Source organism: Rana temporaria, chromosome 3 (genome assembly GCF_905171775.1).
Source record: "Rana temporaria chromosome 3, aRanTem1.1, whole genome shotgun sequence".
Taxonomy (NCBI): domain Eukaryota; kingdom Metazoa; phylum Chordata; class Amphibia; order Anura; family Ranidae; genus Rana; species Rana temporaria.
The window spans coordinates 240,026,933-240,035,724 of NC_053491.1; the positions used below are offsets into that span (position 1 = coordinate 240,026,933).

Consider the following 8,792-nt stretch of genomic DNA (forward strand, 5'->3'; position numbering starts at 1 on the left):
AGATCAGTCCAAGAGGCAGGCAAAAAGAATGGTCAAACGGTCCAGGGTCAGTTCCAGATCAGGCAGAGGTATAAACAGAATCGGTAGGCATAAGCGTGGTCAAATAACAGTCCAGGGTCAGTTCCATATCAGGCAGAGGTATAAACAGAATCGGTAGGCAGAAGCGTGGTCAAATAACAGTCCAGGGTCAGTTCCATATCAGGCAGAGGTATAAACAGAATCGGTAGGCAGAAGCGTGGTCAAATAACAAGCCAGGGTCAAATACAGAGCAAGCAGAGGCATAAGGGGTGTAAAGGTAAATGGCAGGAAATGACTAATAATTTAGTAAGGAATGATAACGGCGGAAACAGTCAACTATGCAGAGGCCTGGTTGGGAAGGGCATTGGGCACAATAAAAACGGGTGTCCCTTCTCACTCCTTCTTTGGAGCACACCCGGCATTTCTTTTGGGAATTTCGGCCTGTTGGTCCGGGAGGGATTTTATCTGGGAAGTGGCGCTCGTAGAGTCGGCTTACCACATCGGATCGAATGGTTGCTGGTGGGTTGCTGGGGTATAAAAGGGCAGTGGTGACTTCCTCCTGGTAATAAAGGTAGGATTTGGGTCTTGGAGTGGATTTTCGATATAATACGTAGGTGTTGTATATGGCCAAATTGAATGAGTAAATGGAAACTTTTTTATACCACTGGTATGATCGTCTTGTGGAAAGGTAGGGCTCGATCATTTGATCATTGAAATCGACACCCCCCATGAACTTATTGTATTGGTGGATACATTTAGGTTTCTGGATTTGCCCATTCCTCCTTCTGATGGTAACGCATGTATTGTTGTGGATGGTAGAAAGCACGTACACATCCCTTTTGTCCCTCCATTTCACGGCCAGAACTTCCTCATTCCGTAAACTCGCCATCTCCCCTTTTCTTAGCTTCTTGGTGACGAGGCTTTGAGGAAAGCCCTTCCGGTTCGTCCGTACTGTGCCACATGCTGGTGTCTTCTTTCTATACAGGTTTCGAAAAAGGGGCAAACTTGTATAGAAATTGTCCACATACAAGTGGTAGCCTTTCTCCATGAGTGGGTTTAGGAGTTGCCAAACAATTTTCCCGCTGGTTCCTACATAGTCTGGGCAATTAGGGGGGTGTAGCTGGCTGTCCTTTCCTTCGTATTCATTGAAGGCATACGTATTTCCGGTGGCTCGGTCACACAATTTATAGAGCTTCACTCCATAGCGGGCCCTTTTGGAGGGAATAAATTGCTTTATGCCGAGCCTGCCAGAAAATTTTATAAGGGACTCATCCACGCATATGTTTTGGTCCGGGGTAAACAACTGGGGGAAAATTTGGGAAAAATAATCAAGTAGTGGCCGAATTTTATAAAGTTTGTCAAAATTTGGGTCATTTCGGGGAGGGCACTGGGTATTATCACTGTAGTGTAGGAATCGCATGATCATTTGGTATCTGGACCTGGGCATTTTTGAGGAAAAGATGGGCATGTGGTAGATGGGGCGTTTTGACCAATATGATCGTACTTGGCTTTTATGATTTAGTCCCATACAGAATACAAGGCCCAAAATTTTTTTAAACTCTTCCACTGTTAGGGGTCTCCATTGGAAGGGACGGGCATAATAGGATGTGGGGTGACTGGAAATAAATTGTTCGGCATAGAGATTGGACTGGGAAACAATTGAGGCAAGCATGTCCTCAGTAAAAATTAAATTGAAAAAATCTATTGGGGCAAAATTTTCTGTGTCCACCTGGACTCCTGGCTGGGCAGTGAAAGGGGGAATGTTGGCTTCTCCTGAATTAGGAGGAAGCCACAAGGGGTTCTGAAGGGAATAGGGAAGGCTGGCATGGGACCTACTGGTACGTGACCTTGCTTGACGAGGTGTTGCGGTTCTGGTGGATGGCACAGCGGTTCTGGTGGATGGCACAGCAGTGCTGGTGGATGGCACTGCCTCCTTAGCAATACGCCTTCGTCTGGCGGGCGGACCCTCTTCCTCGTCTTCCTCCTCTTCCTCCTCTTCTTCCTCTTCCTCTTCTTCCTCTTCTTCCTCTTCCTCCTCTTCCTCTTGACTGCTAACTACCGGCTCATAGTCAACATCAGATTCGGCGTCTGACCTTGCGAAGGAATCCGAATCGCAGAGCTCCCCGTTGCTCTCGTCGGCCGCAATAATTTCGGATGCCTCCTTAAGTGAAAAAGATCTTTTAGCCATCGTTGGCAATGACAAAAGATGGCACGTGGCACTGATGGCACTGACAGGTGGCACTGATGGCAAATGGGACTGGCAGATGGCACGGGCAGATGGCACTGATGGCAGGTAGCACTGATGGCAGGTAGCACTGATGGCAGGTGGCACTGATGGCAGGTGGCACTGATGGCAGGTGGCACGGGCAGATGGCACTGATGGCACTGATGCCAGATGGCACTGATGGCAGATGGCACGGGCAGATGGCACGGGCAGATGGCACTGGCAGGTGGCACTGATGGCAGATTGCACTGGCAGGTGGCACTGATGGCAGATTGCACTGATGGCAGATTGCACTGATGGCAGATGGCACGAGCAGGCGGCACTGGCAGGTGGCACTGATGGCAGGGGCAGGTGGCACTGATGGCAGGGGCAGGTGGCTCTGATGGCAGGGGCAGGTGGCTCTGATGGCAGGGGCAGGTGGCACTGATGAGAATGCACTGGCTGGTGGCACTGGCTGATGGCACTGGAAGGTGGCACTGGCAGGGACTGTGGGCAGTGTTTGTGTCACTCACTAGGTTTTTTTTTCACTGTATCTTTACTGTAGATCTCTCTCTCCTCACACGCGGTCTGTGTGTGAGGAGAGATAGCCGGCGATGAGAGATGATCTCATTTGTTTACATTTGAGATCATCTCTCATTGGACAGCTAGATCGAGTGCTGAATGGCCGCTGTGATTGGCCATTCAGCACGATCTGTGATTGGCTGTGTCCGAGGGACACGGCCAACACAGTTTTCTGCAGAAGCGCGCTCGCGGGGACGCGCTTTCAGCAGAGAAATGGCAGGCCGTTTAAACACGGCCACTTGGCACTTCAGGTCCGCGCTGCAGACGTATTTTTACTATAGCGCGGATCTGAAGTGGTTAAGGCCATCTGTCCACCAGCTGAAGCTCAACAGAAGATGGGTGTTGCAACAGGACAACGACCCAAAGCATAGAAGTAAATCAACAACAGAATGGCTTAAACAGAAGAAAATACGCCTTCTGGAGTGGCCCAGTCAGAGTCCTGACCTCAACCTGATTGAGATGCTGTGGCATGACCTCAAGAAAGCAATTCACAACAGACATCCCAAGAATATTGTTGAACTGAAACAGTTCTGTAAAGAGGAATGGTCAAGAATTACTCCTGACCGTTGTGCACGGCTGATCTGCAACTACAGGAAACGTTTGGTTGAAGTTATTGCTGCCAAAGGAGGTTCAACCAGTTATTAAAGCGGGAGTTCACCCTAAAAAAATTTTTTAACCTTAGATCGATGCTCATTTTGTCTAGGGGAATCGGCTAGTTTTTTTAAAATCGAAGCTGTACTTACCGTTTTAGAGATCAATCTTCTCCACCGCTTCCGGGTATGGTCTTCGGGACTGGGCGTTCCTATTTTGATTGACAGGCTTCCGACGGTTGCATCCATCGCGTCACGAGTAGCCGAAAGAAGCCGAACGTCGGTGCGGCTCTATACGGCGCCTGCGCACCGACGTTCGGCTACTTCCGGAAAATCGTGACGCGATGGATGCAACAGTCGGAAGACTGTCAATCAAAATAGGAACGCCCAGTCCCGCAGCCCATACCCGGAAGCGGCGGAGAAGATCGCTCTCTAAAACGGTAAGTACAGCTTCGATTTTAAAAAAACTAGCCGATTCCCCTAGACAAAATGAGCATGAATCTAATGCCGCGTACACACCATCACTTTATGTGATGAAAAAAAATGACGTTTTTAAAAACGTCACTTTAATTGACTGTGTGTGGGGAAAAACGTCGTTTTATGTCTTGTAAAAAACGACCAAAAAAAATTGAAGCATGCTTTAATTTTATGTGTCGTTTTTCAAAAGTGCACTTTTTACTTCACAGAAATTGACCGTGTGTAGCAAAAAACGTCGTTTTCTAAGACGTTTTTTCATCCACGCATGCCCAGAAGCTACTTATGAAGCAAGCTTCAATGGTAAAACGTGGTGGAACGTAACCTCACTTTGCAAGAACATTGTGAGAAAAACGATGGTGTGTAGGCAACTTCGTCTTTGAAAATTGAGGTTTCAAAAACGTCATTTTTTACTTCACAGAAAGTGTCGTTTTTTTTCATCACATAAAGTGATGGTGTGTATGCGGCATAAGGTTAAAAATTAACATTTCCGGGTGAACCTCCACTTTCAATCCAAGGGTTCACATACTTTTTCCACCTGCACTGTGAATGTTTACATGGTGTGTCCAATAAAAACATGGTAACATTTAATTATTTGTGTGTTATTAGTTTAAGCAGACTGTGATTGTCTATTGTTGTGACTTAGATAAAGATCAGATCACATTTTATGACGAATTTGTGCAGAAATACATATCATTTCAAAAGGGTTCACATACTTTTTATTGCAACTGTATCTATACTTTGGTCCCCCTGGGTCCCCAGAATGCAATGGGACCTGATAGACCAATCTCTTGGCCCCAGTACTGTCACATTAAGGATGCGGCTGTACTATAGAATGCACAATTAACAGAAATACTGGGTATTTAGTAATTGTTACTGACATTTTTGGGGAAGTGATGGGACATTAAAAGCCAAAGGGGTAGGTGGGGTACCTAACATGCAGGTAGGTTTTCATTATAGGTTTGTTTTTAACAAAATGAATAAAGTGTCTGGATTCATATTTTTTCCCTTTATTTTCATCTGGTAATCCTTCTAATAACACATTTCCTGTCTCTGGGTGGCTATGCTCGTGCCTCTACTGTATCTATGGAGGGAGCCATTGTTGTAACCCATGCTGTCCTACTAACCTGTGTCCGCCTTAGTTCATCTCTATTACATGGTGGATTGGGCAATTAATTGCTTACAGAAACAGTATAAACCCCACTGAGTTTCAGGAATTCATAGTCTGCCCCTAATTGCAAGTGTGAATGAAGGCTTATAATTGATGCTGCTCTAAGCTGTTGATGTTGCTGATAATAAAATTCTCCTTTAATATCCTTTTTATTCAAACAATTAATACAGATGAATACATACAGTAATATCGTGTACACACAATCGTACATTCCGACAACAAATGCTCGATGTGCTCTTGTTGTTGCAAAATCCGACCGTGTATATGCTCCATCGGACATTTTCTGCCGGACATTCCGACAACAAATGTTTGAGAGCTGGTTCCAAATTTTCCAACAACAAAAGTTCTTGTCGGAAAGTCAGACGGTGTGTACACAATTCAACGCACAAAAATCCTACGCATTCTTGGAATCAATTCAACATAATTTGGAATCATTGAACTTCTTTTTTCTCGGCTTGTCATAGTGTTGTACGTCACCGCGTTTTTGACGTTCGCAATTTCCGACAACATTTGTGTGACCATGTGTATGCAAGACAAGTTTGAGCGACCATCCGTTGGACAAAAATCCACGGTTTTGATGTCGGAATGTCGGATCGTGTGTACGCGGCATAACAGTTACATACCAGGAAAAAAAGTAACGCAATATGGGAGCAGTAAAATGTGTCACGTAAACCTAGTGTGACAGCTGGGAAAATCACTCCTTTTACAGATCAAGAAATACAAGCGACAGTTCATGTCAATTTTCATTCATCAGTGGTTTGCTTCAGACACTAGGAATTGTCAAACAGATGGTGCAAAGATGGTTTCTAAGATAGCACAAATATTGCTCCTGATGCTATATATACTTGGCAGTTGCACAGAAGCAGATTATAGTATCAGCTGTTGGGAAATCACATTGGGTCACATTCTTTAAATTGCCATCTAGGAGATTCCTTCCGGGTTTATAAACAGTGATGACTTCAGACAAGTTTAGGTGCATTCTCATGGACAATGCTATAAGATTTTATGGACTGAAAAGGAGAATGTGGGTGCAATCTTGATCCTCCTTAAACAATTGAAAAGCTTGGGATGCCTAATATTCAAATACAGACATGTGACAATTCTGTTATCCTACAAAACTTTGCTTGGGACTTTCTTACTTCTCAAGGCCCCCTTATGCTGAAATAAGTGGAGCACTCACCTCCATAGGAGCAGCTGATAAATTGTCGGGATTATTTTCCAAGTAGTGCAGAGGCATCCAGGCACACAGCAACAGTCACTCCAACTGGCTCAATGAACAGTCTCTAGGGGTATTTTTTTTATTATTATTTATTTTTAAGTAACTTGGATAGGGATAAGGAATTGTATGGAATACTCCAAAACGATATACATATATTGCTTCTCGGCCTTTTGGCTAAGATCAAGTGTAGTATCTGTTCTTATCAGTTGCCAGTAGGTGGTGCTATGCTAACCGTCCTGAGTACACGGCGAGGTGGAAAGGGATGGCGGTTGGCAGATGCTAAACCTCCTGGCGTGGAGGTGGAAGGCTTCTGATTTGGACGGAGAAACGTGAGGTCGAAGCTGAGGGGCCGGGCCCCTGGCCTTTGGCTTGGATTTGGTGGTGCCTGCCCCAGTAAGTTGTTCAGGAGAGAACCCTTGCTCCTCCTTCCCCTTGGGGGGAGCGGTTAGTATTTCCCGAATGTGATTAGGTGGGAGTGATGGGAGTAGCCTATTGGCGTGGGCTCTCCCCAATCTCTCAGAGCTCCTACCTTCCTGGCTGGGAAGGGTGCTGCTGGTCCAGGCCGGGGGTCCGGGTCCATTGAAAATCCTGTGGAGATAGTGCCCCTGGAGTGGCAGTCCAGGGATGCCATACCTTGCATCCCAGGGATGCCTGCACCTTACCTTATGTTTTAAATGCCACTCCATGATATAGGTATACTGGTCAGTTTGGAATTAATATTCCTTTGTTTTTTATTATCATCTTATTCTTTTCTCCCTTTTTAAAATATACCAATAACATGTTTTTTAATATGTTTTTAACATGTTTTTATTTTTAATAATACATGTATGTTGCATTACAATCCTGCACAAATGTTATAGATATAGGGGTTCGTCCAATTTGAGGTCACTTTCTGGACTATATATATTTTTTTATATATATTTTCTAGATTTTTCTAGTGCAAAAAATTCCCCCTTTTCCCTGTGTTTTTATTAAACATAATTGCATGGGGACATCTAGATCAACATCTATTTTTTTTTTTCAGCTTTGTAGTCCATTATTCATATGCTTGTCTAGTTATCAATCATAGATAAGCTTATATGTTTAAAATTAAAATTATTTTGGTTCATCCCAAGTGACTATAAACAAAATATACCCAATAGTGCTCTTTGGACGCTCTTCTGATTTATATCAGGTCCATAAAACTTTTGTTTTGACCATCTTGTCCGTTTACATTGGGATGTATGGTCTCGCCCCCATTTTCCCCTGCTCTCCACCTTGAACTGCAGAGTGCGCTCAGTCTCATGCATGCGTAGTAAGGGGAGGCGTTTCGTGACGCGAGCCTTCGTGCGCGCGCTCCGCTTTGCTTTATCCAGCTTGGAGCGTGGCGCGACGTGTCTCGTGACGTGAGCCGCCATGTGTACGCCCCGTTCCGCCCATCTAGTCTGGGACGTAGTGTACACACGTCCCCAGACAGGCGGTTCGGTGGGACGTGCTGTGTGATGCGGCCCGTCGGAGACACGCCCCTTTCATACGCTGGTCAGCCACATCCCCGGGTAAGATATGGGGATTTCAACAATTACATCTTACGGCGTATATTTATATGGTAGAAGCTGACGTGGGGTCACTTCACTTGTGATCCACACGTCCTCATTTCATTGGCCAAGATGTGGGGTCATGACTCACATGATGAGTCACATGACCATATATACCACATAATGTCAACACATTCGGTCCGACCATCCTTATTAAAAAATGTTTCCCCCTTTTATTTTATTTTTACAGTCTTGAAAGGAGAGGAGCTTTTTAGACCTTTGTAGCTCTCTTGGTTTTACATTTATATTTGTGTTTAGGTCAGCAATCACCTATGGACATGTTCATTACTTAATGTACTAACCCGGAAGTGATCTCGGATTGGGTGAGCTCCCAGGAAATGGCTTGGTGGGGTCATATTTTATATTTAAGCATGGTGGCACCAGCAGAGTTTTACCCCAGATGATGCAAACTATTGCGAAACGCGTCAGGACTTTGCTGCTGCCATGCGCAATTTTTTATTGATGTCCTTTTTATTCATCGAAACTGTAAGGCCCCATACACACGAGAGAATTTATCCGCGGATACGGTCCAGCGGACCGTTTCCACGGATAAATGCTCTCAAAGATTTCCGCAGATTTCTATGCGATGGAGTGTACACACCATCGCATTGAAATCCGCGCGGAAATCCTCTGGCGATGACGTGTCGCGCCGTCACCGCGATTATGACGCGGCGACGGGCGCGACGCTGTCATATAAGGAATTCCACGCATGCGTCAAATCATTACGACGCGTGCGGGGAATCCCTTTGGACGGATGGATCCGGTGAGTCTGTACAGACGAGCGGATCCATCTGTTGGGATGGATTCCAGCAGATGGATTTGTTGTGCATGTCAGCAAATATCCGATCTGCTGGAATCCATCCCAGAGGAGATTTCTCCGCGGAAACAGATCCGCTGGCGTGTACACACCATAGGATCTATCCGCAGAAACCCATTTGCTGGGATTTATCTGCGGATGGAT

General features: G+C 45.3%; 1 pseudogene; it reads left to right on the forward strand.

Moving 5' to 3' along the window:
- The first annotated feature begins 6,411 nt into the window (after positions 1-6,411).
- Positions 6,412-6,547, forward strand: LOC120933940 (annotated as a pseudogene).
- The last annotated feature ends 2,245 nt before the right edge of the window (positions 6,548-8,792 follow it).